Source organism: Pseudophryne corroboree, chromosome 3 (genome assembly GCF_028390025.1).
Source record: "Pseudophryne corroboree isolate aPseCor3 chromosome 3, aPseCor3.hap2, whole genome shotgun sequence".
Classification (NCBI taxonomy): domain Eukaryota; kingdom Metazoa; phylum Chordata; class Amphibia; order Anura; family Myobatrachidae; genus Pseudophryne; species Pseudophryne corroboree.
This window is the reverse complement of record NC_086446.1, coordinates 374944723-374965243: the sequence shown is the minus strand read 5'-3', so window position 1 is coordinate 374965243 and position 20521 is coordinate 374944723.

The window sequence follows — 20521 nt, the reverse complement described above, 5'->3', positions numbered from 1 at the left end:
GGTCATAGGAGGAGGAGCCAGTGCACACCAGGTAGTTCTAAAGCTTTACTTTTGTGCCCAGTCTCCTGCGGAGCCGCTATTCCCCATGGTCCTTACGGAGTCCCCAGCATCCACTTAGGACGTTAGAGAAATAACTTTTCTCTAGCATCCATAAGGGATATTGGGGAGACTTAGTACGATGGGGTATAGACAGGGTCCAAAGGAGCCGGTGCACTTTAAATTTTTTCACAGTGGGTGCTGGCTCCTCCCCTCTATGCCCCCTCCCACAGGCAGTTTAGAAAAAAGTCACTTCAGGAGAGGACGCACATCTCTGCAGCTCCAGAGAGTTTTCTTAAATTTATTTTAAACTTTTATTATTTACAGCATGCTGTTTTGCCTGCAGCATACCTGCACTGTGGGAGGTTAGGGTGGGGTCACTGGCCTTGAGAGGTGCAGAGCCACTTCCCCGCTGCAGGACCACCGTCCTGAGAGGTGGTTTGTTCAGTGGGGCATTGCAATAGAGAAAGAACTCCAGAGAACAGTGCGCAATAAAACTGAAAAGCTGCTAAAAAACGTACATAAATGTGCATCCAATTACACATAAAATCGACAATGTGGCAAAGAAATGTGCATCAATAATAGCGCTAATCAGAAACCATATATCATATTAAATACACCACTATGTGGAAGGTGAACTAAATGGACTGATTCACCATAGACAGAGGGAAATGTCCTCAAGGTTTTCTCTTCTATGCAATCAGTTTTTATCCCTCTATGAACTCGTCAGAAGGCAGCCGTATAGGATCTTGAGTCTGCAAGAGTAGTGACACCTCTCCCTATTTGTATAAGGGAATAGCTCGAGGGACACTTTAAACAAAACTGATCATGGTGCAGTATCTCTTAAAAAGCAACACATTTATTTTTAACAGAGTGCACTTACAGGAACACAGATTAAAAAATAAGAATTTACTTACCGATAATTCTATTTCTCGTAGTCCGTAGTGGATGCTGGGAACTCCGTAAGGACCATGGGGAATAGCGGCTCCGCAGGAGACTGGGCACAAAAGTAAAGCTTTAGGACTACCTGGTGTGCACTGGCTCCTCCCCCTATGACCCTCCTCCAAGCCTCAGTTAGGATACTGTGCCCGGACGAGCGTACACAATAAGGAAGGATTTATGAATCCCGGGTAAGACTCATACCAGCCACACCAATCACACCGTACAACCTGTGATCTGAACCCAGTTAACAGCATGATAACAGAGGAGCCTCTGGATAGATGGCTCACAACAACAATAACCCGATTTAGTTAACAATAACTATGTACAAGTATTGCAGACAATCCGCACTTGGGATGGGCGCCCAGCATCCACTACGGACTACGAGAAATAGAATTATCGGTAAGTAAATTCTTATTTTCTCTGACGTCCTAGTGGATGCTGGGAACTCCGTAAGGACCATGGGGATTATACCAAAGCTCCCAAACGGGCGGGAGAGTGCGGATGACTCTGCAGCACCGAATGAGAGAACTCCAGGTCCTCCTCAGCCAGGGTATCAAATTTGTAGAATTTAGCAAACGTGTTTGCCCCTGACCAAATAGCTGCTCGGCAAAGTTGTAAAGCCGAGACCCTTCGGGCAGCCGCCCAAGATGAGCCCACCTTCCTTGTGGAATGGGCTTTTACAGATTTTGGCTGTGGCAGGCCTGCCACAGAATGTGCAAGCTGAATTGTATTACAAATCCAACGAGCAATAGTCTGCTTGGAAGCAGGAGCACCCAGCTTGTTGGGTGCATACAGGATAAACAGCGAGTCAGATTTTCTGACTCCAGCCGTCCTGGAAACATATATTTTCAGGGCCCTGACTATGTCCAACAACTTGGAGTCCTCCAAGTCACTAGTAGCCGCAGGTACCACAATAGGTTGGTTCAGATGAAACGCTGAAACCACCTTAGGGAGAAAATGAGGACGAGTCCTCAATTCCGCCCTGTCTGAATGGAAGATCAGATAAGGGCTTTTACAGGATAAAGCCGCCAATTCTGACATGCGCCTGGCCGAGGCCAGGGCCAACAGCATGACCACTTTCCATGTGAGATATTTTAACTCCACAGATTCAAGTGGTTCAAACCATTGTGACTTTAGGAACCCCAAAACTACATTGAGATCCCAAGGTGCCACTGGAGGCACAAAAGGAGGCTGTATATGCAGTACCCCTTTTACAAACGTCTGAACTTCAGGAACTGAAGCTAGTTCTTTCTGGAAGAAAATTGACAGGGCCGAAATTTGAACCTTAATGGACCCCAATTTTAGGCCCATAGACACTCCTGTTTGCAGGAAATGCAGGAATCGACCTAGTTGAAATTCCTCCATCGGGGCCTTACTGGCCTCGCACCACGCAACATATTTTCGCCTAATGCGGTGATAATGCTTTGCGGTTACATCCTTCCTGGCTTTGATCAGGGTAGGGATGACTTCATCCGGAATGCCTTTTTCCTTCAGGATCCGGCGTTCAACCGCCCTGCCGTCAAACGCAGCCGCGGTAAGTCTTGGAATAGATAGGGTCCTTGATGGAGCAGGTCCCTTCTTAGAGGTAGAGGCCACGGGTCCTCCGTGAGCATCTCTTGAAGTTCCGGGTACCAAGTCCTTCTTGGCCAATCCGGAGCCACGAGTATAGTTCTTACTCCCCTCCGTCTTATAATTCTCAATACTTTTGGTAAGAGAGGAAGAGGAGGGAACACATACACTGACTGGTACACCCACGGTGTTACCAGAGTGTCCACAGCTATTGCCTGAGGGTCCCTTGACCTGGCGCAATACCTGTCCAATTTTTTGTTTAGGCGGGACGCCATCATGTCCACCTTTGGTTTTTCCCAACGGTTTACAATCATGTGGAAGACTTCTGCTGAGGAAGTCTGTTTCCCAGTTGTCCACTCCCGGAATGAACACTGCTGACAATGCTATCACATGATTTTCCGCCCAGCGAAAAATCCTTGCAGCTTCTGCCATTGCCCTCCTGCTTCTTGTGCCGCCCTGTCTGTCTACGTGGGCGACTGCCGTGATGTTGTCCGACTGGATCAGCACCGGCTGACCTTGAAGCAGAGGTCTTGCTTATCTTAGGGCATTGTAAATGGCCCTTAGCTCCAAGATATTTATGTGAAGTGATGTCTCCAGGCTTGACCACAAGCCCTGGAAATTTCTTCCCTGTGTGACTGCTCCCCAGCCTCGCAGGCTGGCATCCGTGGTCACCAGGACCCAGTCCTGAATGCCGAATCTGCGGCCCTCTAGAAGATGAGCACTCTGCAACCACCACAGGAGAGACACCCTTGTCTTTGGTGACAGGGTTATCCGCTGATGCATCTGAAGATGCGATCCGGACCACTTTTCCAGCAGGTCCCACTGGAAAGTTCTTGCGTGGAATCTGCCGAATGGAATTGCTTCGTAGGAAGCCACCATTTTTCCCAGGACCCTTGTGCACTGATGCACTGACACTTGGCCTGGTTTTAGGAGGTTTCTGACTAGTTCGGATAACTCCCTGGCTTTCTCCTCCTGGAGAAACACCTTTTTCTGGACTGTGTCCAGGATCATCCTTTCGAAAAGAAGACGTGTCGTCGGGATCAGCTGCGATTTTGGAATATTAAGAATCCAACCGTGCTGCCGCAACACTACTTGAGATAGTGCTACCCCGACTACCAACTGTTCCCTGGATCTTGCCCTTATCCGGAGATCGTCCAAGTAAGGGATAATTAAAACTCCCTTCCTTCGAAGGAGTATCATCATTTCGGCCATTACTTTGGTAAAGACCCGGGGTGCCGCGGACAAACCAAACGGCAGCGTCTGAAACTGATAGTGACAGTTCTGTACCACAAACCTGAGGTACCCTTGGTGAGAAGGGTAAATTGGGACATGGAGATAAGCATCCTTGATGTCCAGAGACACCATATAATCCCCTTCTTCCAGGTTTGCCATCACCGCTCTGAGTGACTCCATCTTGAATTTGAACCTTTGTATGTAAGTGTTCAAGGATTTCAGATTTAAATTAGGTCTCACCGAGCCGTCCGGCTTCGGTACCACAAACAGCGTGGAATAATACCCCTTTCCCTGTTGTAGGAGGGGTACCTTGATTATCACCTGCTGGGAATACAGCTTGTGAATGGCTTCCCATACCGCCTCCCTGTCGGAGGGAGACGTCGGTAAAGCAGACTTTAGGAAAACGGCGAAGGGGAGACGTCTCGAATTCCATTTTGTACCCCTGAGATACCACCTGAAGGATCCAGGGGTCCACCTGTGAGTGAGTCCACTGCACGCTGAAATTTTTGAGACGGGCCCCCACCGTGCCTGAGTCCGCTTGTAAAGCCCCAGCGTCATGCTGAGGACTTGGCAGAAAACGGGAGAGGGCTTCTGTTCCTGGGAACTGGCTGTTTGCTGCAGCCTTTTTCCTCTCCCTCTGCCACGGGGCAGAAATGAGGAGCCTTTTGCCCGCTTGCCCTTATGGGGCCCAAAGGACTGCGCCTGATAATACGGCGTCTTCTTATGTTGAGAGGCTACCTGGGGTAAAAATGTGGTTTTCCCAGCCGTTGCCGTGGCCACCAGGTCTGTTAGACCTACCCCAAATAACTCCTCCCTTTTATAAGGCGATACTTCCATATGCCTTTTGGAATCAGCATCACCTGACCACTGTCTTGTCCATAACCCTCTTCTGGCAGAAATGGACAGCGCACTTACTCTTGATGCCAGTCGGCAAATATCCCTCTGTGCATCACGCATATATAGAAATGCATCTTTTAAATGCTCTATAGTCAGTAATATACTGTCCCTATCTAGGGTATCAATATTGTCAGTCAGGGAATCCGACCAAGCCACCCCAGCACTGCACATCCAGGCTGAGGCGATTGCTGGTCGCAGTATCACACCCGTGTGAGTGTATATACATTTTAGGATATTTTACTGCTTTCTGTCAGCAGGTTCCTTAAGGGCGGCCGTATCCGGGGACGGTAGTGCCACCTGTTTAGACAAGCGTGTGAGCGCTTTATTCACCCTAGGGGGTGTTTCCCAACGTGCCCTATCCTCTGGCGGGAAGGGGTATGATGCTAATAACTTTTTAGGAATTAACAGTTTTTATCGGGGGAAACCCACGCATCATCACACACTTCATTTAATTCCTCAGATGCAGGAAAAACTACAGGCAGTTTTTTCTCACCCAACATAATACCCTTTTTAGTGGTACTGGTATTATCAGAAATGTGTAAAAACATTTTCCATAGCCTCAATCATGTAACGTGTGGCCCTACTGGAAGTCACATTCGTCTCTTAATCGTCGACACTGGAGTCAGTATCCGTGTCGGCGTCTGTATCTGCCATCTGCGGTAACGGGCGTTTTAGAGCCCCTGATGGCTTTTGAGACACCTGGACAGGCACAGGCTGAGTCGCCGGCTGTCTCATGTCATCAATCTTTTGTAAAGAGCTGACACTGTCACATAATTCCTTCCATAAGCTCATCCACTCAGGTGTCGACTCCCTAGGGGGTGACATCTCTGTTACCGGCAATTGCTCCGCCTCCACCTCATTTTCCTCCTCATACATGTCGACACAACGTACCGACACACAGCACACACACAGGGAATGCTCTGATAGAGGACAGGACCCCACTAGCCCTTTGGGGAGACAGAGGGAGAGTATGCCAGCACACACCAGAGCGCTATATATATACAGGGATAACCTTATATAAGTGTTTTTACCCTTATAGCTGCTGTATTGTTATACTGCGCCTAATTAGTGCCCCCCTCTTTTTTAACCCCTTTCTGTAGTGTAGTAACTGCAGGGGAGAGCCAGGGAGCTTCCCTCCAACGGAGCTGTGAGAGAAAATGGCGCCAGTGTGCTGAGGAGATAGGCTCCGCCCCCTTCTCGACGGCCTTTTCTCCCGTTTTTCTGTGGAATCTGGCAGGGGTTAAAATTCATCCATATAGCCCTGGGGGCTATATGTGATGTATTTTCGCCAGCCAAGGTGTTTTTATTGCTGCTCAGGGCGCCCCCCCCTAGCGCCCTGCACCCTCAGTGACCGAAGTGTGAAGTGTGCTGAGGAGCAATGGCGCACAGCTGCAGTGCTGTGCGCTACCTTGGTGAAGACAGGATGTCTTCTGCCGCCGATTTTCCGGACCTCTTCTTGCTTCTGGCTCTGTAAGGGGGCCGGCGGCGCGGCTCTGGGACCGGACTCCGAGGCTGGGCCTGTGTTCGGTCCCTCTGGAGCTAATGGTGTCTAGTAGCCTAAGAAGCCCAATCCAGTCTGCACGCAGGTGAGTTCGCTTCTTCTCCCCTTAGTCCCTCGATGCAGTGAGCCTGTTGCCAGCAGGTCTCACTGAAAATAAAAAAACTAAAACTAAACTTTCACTAAGAAGCTCAGGAGAGCCCCTAGTGTGCACCCTTCTCGGCCGGGCACAAAAATCTAACTGAGGCTTGGAGGAGGGTCATAGGGGGAGGAGCCAGTGCACACCAGGTAGTCCTAAAGCTTTACTTTTGTGCCCAGTCTCCTGCGGAGCCGCTATTCCCCATGGTCCTTACAGAGTTCCCAGCATCCACTAGGACGTCAGAGAAACAGCATATAACAGTAATCTCTTTAGGCATATCACCAACAGTTGCAGTCCTTAATCAGGGAATCCCGGAGTGCCAGATGGTAGAAGAAATTGGAAATATGAGCTCCGGATGCCCAAAACCACGTCACCACAGAGAAACCCTTCAAGGTAGCAGATGGGGTACGAGTACAATAGCCACGCTTAACGCGTTTCGGACGATAATCGTCCTTCGTCGCAATCGCAGCACACCGCACACCCCTAACATATGCCTGAAGGCTGAAGGTGACGTCTGTGGTGAGTACAAACCAGTCCCCTGGTTCAAAGTGCGGCTGGGAACAGCATACGGGACCCTTCTGGGGGGGAACCTGCTAGAGCTCCCTGTGTGAACTGGCTCAAGATGGCTTAAACTAGCACTTGTGTGATGTTTTTAAGCAGAATAGAGACATTGCCAGTATAAAAAAGGCTGTAGCTCCGGTGCCATTGGGGGGAAGGGGGGGGGGGGGGAGGGAGCTACCTCAGAGAAGGACCAGAGGCATTTTGGCGCCTTCCTCTGCTTAATGCAGCAGCAAACAGCACACACAGCACTTCCTGACTCCTCAGACTTCAGACTCGCTGGAAAACTGGTACAGGGTGTAGCAAAGGGGGAAAGCCGCTATTGTACACAATCTGGACAGAAATCATTAGGTTTCACTGTGTTATAGTTAGCGGACAGCCTCACTGGGACTGTGTGTCTCCTCTCACAGTAAGGGCAGGCTTGATCAGTATTACTGTCTGTGGGTATGTTATTGTGATTACTGTAAACATGGGTAAACACAAACTCTGTAGTGTATGCCACACTAGTAGATTCTCATCTACTGATTCTGTTTCATGTGAACAATGCAGCCAATCTTCACAAATCAGTGAAGGGGCTGGGGGAGAGGGTTCAGAGTCCTCCTGGCTAGGGGATCTTAAAACTATGATGTCTGATATGTCATCACAACTCACTGCTAATGTTCAGAAAACTCAGCTACTACAACAGGCTGTTGCAGACTTAGCTGCTAGGGCAGATGTCACACAGCCCTCCACATCTCAAGCAGGTCCACAGAAGCATGGTTTACCTGCCCTACTCTCTGATTCAGATGTGGATCATACTTACCTACATTTTAATTCTCCTTTCCGGGAGAAGCCCGGAGAGGAGATGCAGCAGGTGTCTTCGGGGGGGCGGGGCCGGACTGTGACATCACTAAGCCCCGCCCCCGCATCGGAAAATGCTGCGATTCGTGGGTTCGCGTGAAGGGGCGGGGCTAAAATGTTGCGATTTGTGTAATTTTAACCCCTTCTCCACCCGACGGACCCGCGAATCTCTCATCCTGCTCGCATCACTAGGGTGCGAGCAGGATGCGGGAGACCTGCCCACTCTTCCGGGGGGTGCGGGGGGCTACCCCAAAAAACGGGAGCCTCCTGCAGCTTCCGGGAGAGTAGGTAAGTATGATGTGGATATACAGGGGGGTGGGGAGGACTTAGATACCATTAGTGGGGATTCTGCTCAGGGTATTGAACCCCTCATTCTGGCTATACAGGACGTGTTAAAGCAGTCGCTTTTCTTTACACAAAACAAGCCTAATGTCACTTTCCCTGATTCTACAGAGTTAGATGACCTTTTCAAGTTGGCCTGGAAAAATACAGACAAAAAATTCCCAAAAAGTTTTTTTTTCATTTGCTCCTGAAGGTAGGTAATTCTGGGAAGAACTCCCAGGGGTTGACGTATCAGTCTCTCGACTGTCCAAAAAGGTGGTGCTGCCTGCCCCGGGCTCCTTTACCATGAAGGATCCTGGGGACAGAAAGATAGAGACTACACTCAAATCTATTTGCATGGCAGCAGGTGTCTCGCAGAGGCCGGTCATAGCAGGTTGCTGTATGACCCATGCCATTCATACGTGGACTACTCAAATTCAAGGGGGCCTCTCCGGGGATCTGCCTCTGGTCACTATGGTGACTCTCCTCAAGCACACTACACGCATTCTGTGTGACTCACTTAAGGAGATGGGGAATATTAATCCTAGGATGTCTGTCATGGCAGTGTCGGCACGCAGGGCTTTGTGGTTGCGTCAGTGGATAGCGGATGCAGAATCAAAGCGCAGTGTGGAATCCATCCCCTTTTCTGAGGAATGGCTCTTTGGGGTGGAGTTGGATACGTGGATTACCAAAGTCACGGCTGGGAAATCCATGTTTCTCTCCTATGAGGCCCCGCCGGCTAGGCGTCCCTACCCGGGGCCGGATGTGCAGTCCTTTCGGTCCTACAGATTTCGATCTAGGGCCAGAGGTGCCTACAATGCCAATAGAGGCACCAGAGGTAAGTCAGAAAGACCTGCCACCATCGGTTTTCAGGAACAGAGCACCAGTTCTGCTTCCACTAAGTCCTCAGCATGACGGTGCCCACCCACCCCAAGGAGATCTCGAGGTGGGAGCTCGACTGCGTCACTTCAGCTGCATCTGGGAAGGCTCCTGCCAGGATACCTGGGTAAGGGAACTAATTTCTCAGGGCTACAAGCTGGAGTTCGACGGTGCTCCTCCCCAATGATTTTTCAAATCAGGCTTACCAGCTTTGGAGGATACGCAGGTTACATTGCAAAAGGGCATCCAAATCTTGGTCCAGTCCCACGTCATTGTTCCAGTACCGATACCACAACGAGGCAGGGGTTATTACTCCAACCTGTTTGTGGTACCAAAGCCGGACGGATTGGTACGCCCCATTTTGAATCTTAAGTCCTTGAATCCTTACCTGAAGGTTTTCAAGTTCAAAATGGAATCCCTGAGGGCAGTGATTGTGGGCCTGGAAGAACAGGAATTCCTGGTTTCCTTGGATATCAAGGACGCCTACCTTCATATTCCAATTTGGCCACCTCATCAGGCTTATCTGAGGCTTGCCCTACTGGACGATCATTACCAGTTCCAGGCACTACACTTTGGCCTGTCCACAGTTCCGAGGGTATTCACGAAGGTGATGGCAGAGATTATGCTCCAACTGCAGGTCCAGGGGGTCAATGTTGTCCCTTACCTGGACGATCTTCTGATAAAAGCAAGATCCAGGGAGCTATTATTGCTCCATATCGACCACTCTATCCAACTTCTGTCACGCCATGGGTGGATTCTCAATCTACAGAAGTCCCACCTGAAGCCGACCCAACGGCTCCTGTTCCTGGGGATGTTGCTGGATACAGTGGCCTCCTGGAGGACAAAGCGAGACAACTTAAGGAGATGGTCCGCATGGTGCTCCGACCTGCTCGAGTATCCATCCATCTTTGCATCAGATTGTTGGGGAAGATGGCCGCCTCATACAAGGTGATCCAATATGGGAGGTTCCATGTGAGAATATTTCAATTGGACCTCCTGAGCAAGTGGTCCATATCACATCTACAGATGCACTGGATGATTCGGCTGTCACCTCAGGCCAGGATTTCCCTCCTGTGGTGGCTGCAGTCCTCCAACCTACTGGAAGGCCGGAGTTTTGGGATTCAGGATTGGATCGTCCTCATGACAGATACGAGTCTGCGAAGATGGGGTGCTGTCACCCAGGGTGCACAGGGCCAGGACAGGTGGTCAGCCCATGAAGCCCTCCTTCCGATCAACATTCTGGAACTTTGGGCGATCTACAATGCACTGCTTTAGTCCTCTCCTCTGCTCACAGATCACGCGATTCAAGTTCAGTCGGACAACAGCACAGCAGTGGCGTACATCAATCGGCAAGGAGGAACAAAAAGCAGAGCCTGTATGTGAGAGGTGTCAAAAATACTCCTCTGGGCGGAAAGAAATGAAAGAGCAATGTCGGCAATCTTCATTCTGGGTGTGGACAACTAGGAAGCGGACTTCCTGAGTCGTCACGATCTCCACCCGGGGGAGTGGGGTCTCCACAATCAGGTGTTTCAACAGATCATCCACCGGTGGGGCTGCCCACAGATAGACATGATGGCTTATCGTCTCAACAAGAAGCTTCACTGGTATTGCTCGCGAACCAGGGACCCTCAGGCGAGGGCAGTGCATCACTGACATCGCCTTGGCCTTACCAGCTGGTCTACCTGTTTCCTCCGATACCGTTCCTCCTAAGGGTGCTCAAGCAAATCAGACATCAAGGAGTCCAGGCAATTCTGATTCCCCTCGATTGGCCTCGGACTGCGTGCTACGCTGATCTTCTGGACATGTCCGTCGAAGACCCTTGGCCTCTACCACTAAGAAGCGATCTTCTTCAACAAGGACCGTTCGTCTACCTGGACTTACGCCAACTTTATTTGACGGCATGGTGGGTGAGCAGAACATCCTAGCTCATAAAGGCCTTTCCAAAAAGGTTATTGCTACCATGGTCGAGGCCAGGAAACCTGTGACGTCAAAACACTATCATCATATCTGTAGAAGATATGTCTCTTGGTGTGAGGAACGCACATATCCACCTGCAGAGTCCCACTTGGGACGCTTCTTGCGTTTCCTGCAGTGTGGATAAGGGCTTGCGTCTGGGCTCCATTAATGTCCAGATTTCAGCTCTCTCCATTTTCTTCCAGAGGAAATTGGCACTGTTGCCAGAAGTTAAGACCTTCTTGCAAGGGGTACTCCACATACAACCTCCTTTTGTGCAGCCTACAGCACCCTGTGTTTTGAATGTGGTGTTTGATTTTCTACAGTCCTCCTGCTTTGAGCCTCTGATGATGATAGAAGACAAGTACCTCACATGGAAGTGTTACGCACACCAGTGCTAACAGGAGTATACCGGTGTATGAACAGAGAGGGAAGCGAAGCAAACGAACTCACAGACAGTATAACATAACATACACAGGAGGTGATGGAATAACTAATAAACACAAAGTGAACGGAGAAGCCCAAAGGCTCAGGAATTGGTGATCTCCCTAGTGTCAGGAATGCTCAGATGGAATAGAGCGGACAATGAAGCGAGGTGTAGTGATTTAACATGTGGAGCACCTGAAATTATGTTGCTAAGAGCAACAGAAAACCCCCCAAAGGGTTACCAACGGGTGTGGGAATAAATAAGAATTTACTTACCGATAATTCTATTTCTCGTAGTCCGTAGTGGATGCTGGGGACTCCGTCAGGACCATGGGGTTTAGCGGCTCCGCAGGAGACAGGGCACAATAATAAAAGCTTTAGGATCAGGTGGTGTGCACTGGCTCCTCCCCCTATGACCCTCCTCCAAGCCTCAGTTAGGATACTGTGCCCGGACGAGCGTGCATAATAAGGAAGGATATTGAATCCCGGGTAAGACTCATACCAGCCACACCAATCACACCGTACAACCTGTGATCTGAACCCAGTTAACAGTATGATAACAACGAAGGAGCCTCTGAAAAGATGGCTCACAACAATAATAACCCGATTTTTGTAACAATAACTATGTACAAGTATTGCAGACAATCCGCACTTGGGATGGGCGCCCAGCATCCACTACGGACTACGAGAAATAGAATTATCGGTAAGTAAATTCTTATTTTCTCTAACGTCCTAAGTGGATGCTGGGGACTCCGTCAGGACCATGGGGATTATACCAAAGCTCCCAAACGGGCGGGAGAGTGCGGATGACTCTGCAGCACTGAATGAGAGAACTCCAGGTCCTCCTCAGTCAGGGTGTGCCCCTGACCAAGTAGCAGCTCGGCAAAGTTGTAAAGCCGAGACCCCTTGGGCAGCCGCCCAAGATGAGCCCACTTCCTTGTGGAATGGGCTTTTACTGATTTTGGCTGTGGCAAGCCTGCCACAGAATGTGCAAGCTGAATTGTACTACAAATCCAGCGAGCAATCGTCTGCTTAGAAGCAGGAACACCCATCTTGTTGGGTGCATACAGGCTAAACAGCGAGTCAGATTTTCTGACTCCAGTCGTCCTGGAAACATATATTTTCAGGGCCCTGACAACGTCAAGTAACTTGGAGTCCTCCAAGTCCCTAGTAGCCGCAGGTACCACAATAGGTTGGTTCATGTGAAAAACAGAAAACACCTTAAGGAGAAATTGAGGACGAGTCCTCAATTCTGCCCTGTCAGAATGAAAAATTAAGTAAGGGCTTTTATATGATAAAGCCGCCCATTCTGACACACGCCTGGCTGAAGCCAGGGCTAATAGAATCTTCACCTTCCATGTGAAATATTTTAATTCCACAGTGGTGAGTGGATCAAACCAATGTGACTTTAGGAAACTCAAAACAACATTGAGATCCCAAGGTGCCACTGGGGGCACAAAAGGAGGCTGTATATGCAGTACCCCTTTTACAAACGTCTGAACTTCAGGCACTGAAGCCAGTTCTTTCTGGAAGAAATTCGACAGAGTCGAAATTTGAACCTTAATGGACCCTAATTTTAGGCCCATAGACAGTCCTGTTTTCAGGAAATGTAGGAAACGACCCAGTTGGAATTCCTCTGTAGGGACCTTCTTGGCCTCACACCACGCAACATATTTTCGCCAAATGCGGTGAAAATGTTTTGCGGTTACATCCTTCCTGGCTTCGACCAGGGTAGGGATGACTTTATCTGGAATGCCCTTTCAGGATCCGGCATTCAACTGCCATGCCGTCAAACGCAGCCGCGGTAAGTCTTGGAACAGACAAGGCCCCTGCTGGAGCAGGTCCTCTCTTAAAGGTAGAGGCCACGGTTCTTCCATGAGCATCTCTTGAAGTTCCGGGTACCAAGTCCTTCTTGACCCATCCGGAATCACGAGTATCGTTCTTACTCATCTCCTTCTTATGATTCTCAGTACTTTTGGTATGAGATGCATAGGAGGGAACACATACCCTGACTGGTACACCCACAGTGTTACCAGAGCGTCCACCGCTATTGCCTGAGGGTCCCTTGACCTGGCGCAATATCTGTCTAGTTTTTTGTTCAGGCGGGACGCCATCATGTCCACCTTTGGTTTTTCCCAACGGTTTACAATCATGTGGAAGACTTCCCGCTGAAGTCCCCACTCTCCCGGGTGGAGGTTATGCCTGCTGAGGAAGTCTGCTTCCCAGTTTTCCACTCCCGGAATTAACACTGCTGAGAGTGTTATCACATGATTTTTCGCCCAGCGAAGAATCCTTGCAGTTTCTGCCATTTCCCTCCTGCTTCATGTGCCGCCCTGTCTGTTTACGTGGGCGACTGCCGTGATGTTGTCCCACTGGATCAATACCGGCTGACCTTGAAGCAGAGGTCTTGCTAAGCTTAGAGCCTTGTAAATTGCCCTTAGCTCCAGTATATTTATGTGGAGAGAAGTCTCCAGACTTGATCACACTCCCTGGAAATTTTTTTCCTTGTGTGACTGCTCCCCAGCCACTCAGGCTGGCATCCGTGGTCACCAGGACCCAGTCCTGAATGTCGAATCTGCGGCCCTTTCATAGATGAGCACTCTGCAGCCACCGCAGAAGAAAACACCCTTGTCCTTGGAGACAGGGTTATCCGCTAATGCATCTGAAGATGCGATCCGGACCATTTTCCCAGCAGATTCCACTGAAAGGTTCTTGCGTGAAATCTACCGAATGGGATCGCTTTGTAAGAAACCACCATTTTTCACAGGACCCTTGTGCAATGATGCACTGATACTTTTCCTGGTTTTAGGAGGTTCCTGACTAGCTCGGATAACTCCCTGGCCTTCTTCTCCGGGAGAAAACATCCTTTTCTGGACTGTGTCCAGAATCATTCCTAGGAACATTAGACGTGTCGTCGGAAAAAGCTGCGATTTTGGAATATTTAGAATCCACTCGTGCTGTCGTAGAACTACTTGAGATAGTGCTACTCCGACCGCCAACTGTTCTCTGGACCTTGCCCTTATCAGGAAAGCGTCCATATTTCTTTTAGGAAGAATCATCATTTCGGCCATTACCATGGTAAAGACCCGGGGTGCCGTGGACAATCCAAACGGCAGCGTCTGAACTGATAGTGACAGTTCTGTACCACGAACCTGAGATACCCTTGGTGAGAAGGGCAAAATTTGGACATGTAGGTAAGCGTCCCTGATATCCAGTGACACCATATCGTCCTGGTTCGCTATCACTGCTCTGAGTGACTCCATCTTGATTTGAACCCTTGTATGTAATTGTTCAAATCTTTTAGATCTCACCGAGCCGTTTGGCTTCAGTACCACAATATAGTGTGGAATAATACCCCTTCCCTTGTTGTAGGAGGGGTACTTTGATTATCACCTGCTGGGAATACAGCCTGTGAATTTTTTCCCAATACTGCCTCCCTGTCGGAGGGAGACGTTGGTAAAGCAGACTTCAGGAACTTGTGAGGGGAAGACGTCTCGAATTTCCAATGTACACCTGGGATACTACGTGTAGGATCCAGGAGTCCACTTGCGAGTGAGCCCACTGCGTGCTGAAACTCTTGAGATGACCCCCCACCGCACCTGAGTCCGCTTGTATGGCCCCAGCTTCATGCTGCGGACTTGGCAGAAGCTGTGGAGGACTTCTGTTCCTGGGAATGGGCTGCCTGCTGCAGTCTTCTTCCCTTTCCTCTAACCCTGGGCAGATATGACTGGCCTTTTGCCCGCCTGCCTTTATGGGTACGAAAGGACTGAGACTGAAAAGACTGTGTCCTTTTCTGCTGAGATGTGACTTGGGGTAACAAAAGTGGATTTTCCAGCTGTTGCCATGGCCACCAGGTCCGATGGACCGCCCCTTTATACGGCAATACTTCCATGTGCCGTCTGGAATCTGCATCACCTGACCACTGTCGTGTCTATAAACATCGTCTGGCAGAAATGGACATCACATTTACTCTTGATGCCAGAATGCAAATATCCCTCTGCGCATCTCGCATATATAGAAATGCATCCTTAAAATGCTCTATAGTCAATAAAATATTGTTCCTGTCAAGGGTATCAATATTTTCAGTCAGGAAATCCGACCAAGCCCCCCCAGCGCTGCACATCCAGGCTGAGGCGATTGCTGGTCGTAGTATAACACCAGTATGTGTGTATATACTTTTTAGGATATTTTTCAGCTTCCTATCAGCTGGCTCCCTGAGGGCGGCCGTATCTGGAGACGGTAACTCCACTTGTTTTTATAAGCGTGTGAGCGCCTTATCCACCCTAAGGTGTGTTTCCCAACTCGCCCTCACTTCTGGCGGGAAAGGGTATACCTCCAATAATTTTCTATCGGAGGAAACCCACGTATCATCACACACTTTAATTTATCTGATTCAGGAAAAACTACAAGTAGATTATTCCCACCCTACATAATACCCTTATTTGTGGTACTTGTAGTATCAGAAATATATAACACCTCCTTCATTGCCCTTAACATGTAACGTGTGGCCCTAAAGGAAAATACGTTTGTTTCTTCACCGTCGACACTGAAGTCAGTGTCCGTGTCTGTGTCTGTGTCGACCAACTGAGGTAAATGGGCGTTTTTACAAGCCCCTGACGGTGTCTGAGACGCCTGGACAGGTACTAATTTGTTTGCCGGCCGTCTCATGTCGTCAACCGACCTTGCATCGTGTTGACATTATCACGTAATTCCTAAATAAGCCATCCATTCCGGTGTCGACTCCCTAGAGAGTGACATCACCAATACAGGCAATTTGCTCCGCCTCCTCACCAACATCGTCCTCCTACATGTCGACACACACGTACCGACACACAGCACACACACAGGGAATGCTCTGATAGAGGACAGGACCCCACTAGCCCTTTGGGGAGACAGAGGGAGAGTTTGCCAGCACACACCAAAAACGCTATAATTATACAGGGACAACCCCTTATACAAGTGTTTTCCCTTATAGCATTTTTATATATGTAATCATATCGCCAAATAAGTGCCCCCCTCTCTGTTTTAACCCTGTTTCTGTAGTGCAGTGCAGGGGAGAGCCTGGGAGCCTTCCTCACAGCAGAGCTGAGCAGGAAAATGGCGCCGTGTGCTGAGGAGAATAGGCCCCGCCCCCTTTTCGGCGGGCTCTTCTCCCGGAGTTTGTGAGATCTGGCAGGGGTTAAATACATCCATATAGCCTCAAGGGCTATATGTGATGTATTTTAGCCATAAAAAGGTATTATACATTGCTGCCCAGGGCGCCCCCCCCCCAGCGCCCTGCACCCTCAGTGACAGTTGGTGACTGTTGGTGAAGTGTACTGACAACAATGGCGCACAGCTGCAGTGCTGTGCGCTACCTTATGAAGACTGAAAGTCTTCTGCCGCCTGTTTCTGGACCTCTGGACCTCTTCAACTTCGGCATCTGCAAGGGGGGTCGGCGGCACGGCTCCGGGACGAACCCCAGGGTGAGACCTGTGTTCCGACTCCCTCTGGAGCTAATGGTGTCCAGTAGCCTAAGAAGCAAATCCATCCTGCACGCAGGTGAGTTTACTTCTCTCCCCTAAGTCCCTCGTAGCAGTGAGCCTGTTGCCAGCAGGTCTCACTGAAAGAAAAAAACCTAACTTAAACTTTTATTCTAAGCAGCTCAGGAGAGCCACCTAGATTGCACCCTTCTCGGCCGGGCACAAAAATCTAACTGAGGCTTGGAGGAGGGTCATAGGGGGAGGAGCCAGTGCACACCACCTGATCCTAAAGCTTTTATTATTGTGCCCTGTCTCCTGCGGAGCCGCTAAACCCCATGGTCCTGACGGAGTCCCCAGCATCCACTTAGGACGTTAGAGAAAACTCATTGGTCAGAGATAGAAATATAGACACAAGGAGAGTATCCACAATCCTAACCCCCACTTGCAGGGCACAGGTTCAGCTTACTGCCACTAAACTGACACCTGGATGCCCTGCACAGTGAGGGAGGATTAAGCAAGCAGGTCTGAGAGTACAGCCGCAAACCTGCTGGGTTCACAGAATAGCAAAAGAACCCCAGCAGGTCAAACAACTGACTCCAGTCTTACTGCTAGGTCCGGATTGGCAGAATGAAGTACCGAATCCCAAGGCCTTTTCGCAGTAAGCAACAAGTAAATACAAAGTCACACAGTACTAGCTAACTCTCTGGAACTGACTAACAAACAAAGATTCAGCAGCATTTGCCTAGCCTGAGAGGATGGTTTATATAGCAGGTGCTGTCCACGCCCCACTCAGACCTTACAGACTGTGAGCACAAAACCAGCGCCAGATTCCCTGCCGTGCACAGAGCCTGTAACCACTACACAGTAAAAACCCGGACCGGAGTATCAGCTGCGCTCAGGTTACTTCGCTAACACTTGCCTCCCGGCTGCCATGGCGACGTGGCAGCACAGAGCAGGAGATCCTAACAGTACCCCCCCTCTGACGAGGGGTCAAAGAACCCCTACCACCGGGTTTATCGGGGAACTGCGAGAAGAAAGAGCGTATCAGTCTGGGGGCATGAAGATCACAACTGCGCACCGACGACCGCTCCTCCGGGCCATACCCCTTTCAGTGCACCAAAAATGACAGCCGACCCCGAACCATCTTGGAGTCAAGAACCCTTTCAACCACAAACTCCCTCTGACCCCGTATCAGAAGAGGAGAAGGTCTTCCACTGGAAGAAGGATTACTAACCGCCAGTTTTAAAAGGGAACAATGAAATGTTTTCTTGATACCCAATGAACGGGGCAGATCTAACTGAAATGCCACCGGATTGATAACCCTGGTGATCTTATAAGGGCCGATGAACCGGGGGCCTAACTTATGAGATGGCTGTCTCAACTTCAAATTCTTGGTGGACAACCAGACGAAGTCTCCTAATTTGAAGCTGCAGGGTCTTCTCCGCTTATCAAAAACCCTTTTGGTCACTAATGACACAGACACAAGGGCTTTCTTCACTTTCCTCCAAATACCCCTAAGGACCGAAACAACAGAGGAACCACCAGGCGTGGAATCTAGGGGGTCAAAAGAATTGGCCTTAGGATGATGCCCATACACACAAAGGAAGGGAGAGATCCCTGTAGCAGAGTGAGCCGCGTTGTTATAGGCAAACTCCGCCATGGACAGATGAGCAACCCAGTCAGTATGACACTTGGAGACATAACACCTGAGGAACTGCTCCAAGGACTGGTTCACCCTCTCAGTCTGCCCATTAGACTGTGGATGGTAGCCTGACGACAAGCTCACAGAAATCTGGAGATCAGAACAAAATGCCCTCCAGAATTTGGCCACAAACTGGGATCCACGGTCAGAGACCACATCAAGTGGCAACCCGTGGAGGCGCACAACATGCTGCATAAATAACTCAGACAGGCGTCTGGCCGATAACAACCCAACCAGTGGAACGAAATGCGCCATCTTCGAAAACCTGTCAACGACAACCCAAATGGCTGTCATCCCCGAGGATTTGGGCAAGTCCACCACAAAATCCATGGAAATGTGGGTCCATGGCTTAGACGGAATAGAGAGTGGATGTAATGGGCCGACAGGAACCCCTCTAGGAGTTTTATTTCGGGCACAAACGTCACATGCCCGAACCCACTGATCCACATCCCTAGCCACCGAGGGCCACCACACCGCCCTAGACAGCAACTCCCGAGTTCTGGCAATACCCGGATGCCCTGCCGACCTCTTGGCATGGAATTCCAGGAACACTCGCTGTCTTAACCTAGGAGGCACAAACAAGAGACCTACCGGAAGGTCTGGAGGAGCCTGCTCCTGTGCTCTAAGGACTAATGACAAGAGGTCCTGGGTAATGCCCACTTTAATACATGATGGGGACACAATGGGCAATGGCTCCTCTGTGGTCTCTTGAACTGGAGCAAAACTCCGTGAGAGCGCATCAGCCTTGATGTTTTTTGACCCAGGGCGATATGTTATCAAAAAATTAAAGCGAGCAAAAAACAAAGCCCATCGTGCCTGCCTGGCATTGAGCCGCTTCGCTGACTCTAAATATGGTCGGTGAGAATTGAGACCACAAACTTAGCCCCCTCAAGCCAGTGTCTCCACTCCTCGAGTGCATCCTTTATAGCCAACAATTCCCGGTTACCCACATCATAATTCATCTCGGCAGACGAAAATTTACGGGAAAAGTAAGCACAGGGATGAAGGCGATTATCAGACACCCCCATCTGAGAGAGCACTGCCCCAATACCTATCTCAGAGGCATCCACTTCTACCACAAAAGGACGCTCTGGATCTGGGTGTCGCAGCACCTTGGCCGAGACAAATGCCCTTTTGAGACGGGCAAAGGCCGCTTTGGCCTCACAAGACCAGTGAGCAACATCCGCCCCTTTCTTAGTGAGTGCCACCAAGGGGGCCACTATAGACGAAAATCCAGCGATAAACCATCTATAAACATTCGCAAAGCCCAGAAAACGCTGAAGCGCCTTCAAACTAGTGGGCTGCACCCAATCCAGGACTGCCTGTACCTTAGAACCCTCCATTTGGAAACCTTCTGAGGAGATAATATACCCTAGAAATGCGATTTGCTGGACTTCAAACTCGCACTTCTCCAGCTTCGCCCCAAGCTGGTGGTCTCTGAGTTTCTGGAGGACTAAGCGTACATGCTTCCGATGTTCCTCCAGGGAATGAGAGAAGATTAGGATGTCATCTAGATAAACAACTAAGAATCTATCCAAATATTCCCTGAGCACATCATTCATGAATTCCTGGAAGACTGCCGGGGCATTAGAGAGCCCAAAAGGCATCACCAAATATTCATAATGCCCTGAGTGGGTATTAAAGGCAGTCTTCCATTCATCCCCCTCTCTTATTCGGATTAGATTGTAAGCACCGCGTAGGTCAATCTTAGAAAAAATGGTGGCAGTACGAAGCTGGTCAAACAAAACCGAAATGAGAGGCAGTGGGTACGAGTTTTTATTCGTGATACGGTTCAATTCCCTGAAGTCGATGCAGGGTCGCAACGAACCGTCCTTTTTACCCACGAAGAAGAACCCCGACCCAACTGGGGACTGTGAGGGTCTGATAAATCCCTTAGCCAAGTTCTCCTGAATGTATTCTGCCATAGCCTGAGTCTCAGGACGTGACAGGGAGTACAACCTGCTCTTGGGAAGCTTAGCATCCGGCAACAAATCAATGGCACAGTCATAGGGGCGATGGGGAGGTAGTACCTCCGCAACTTTTTTGGAGAACACATCCGCAAAATC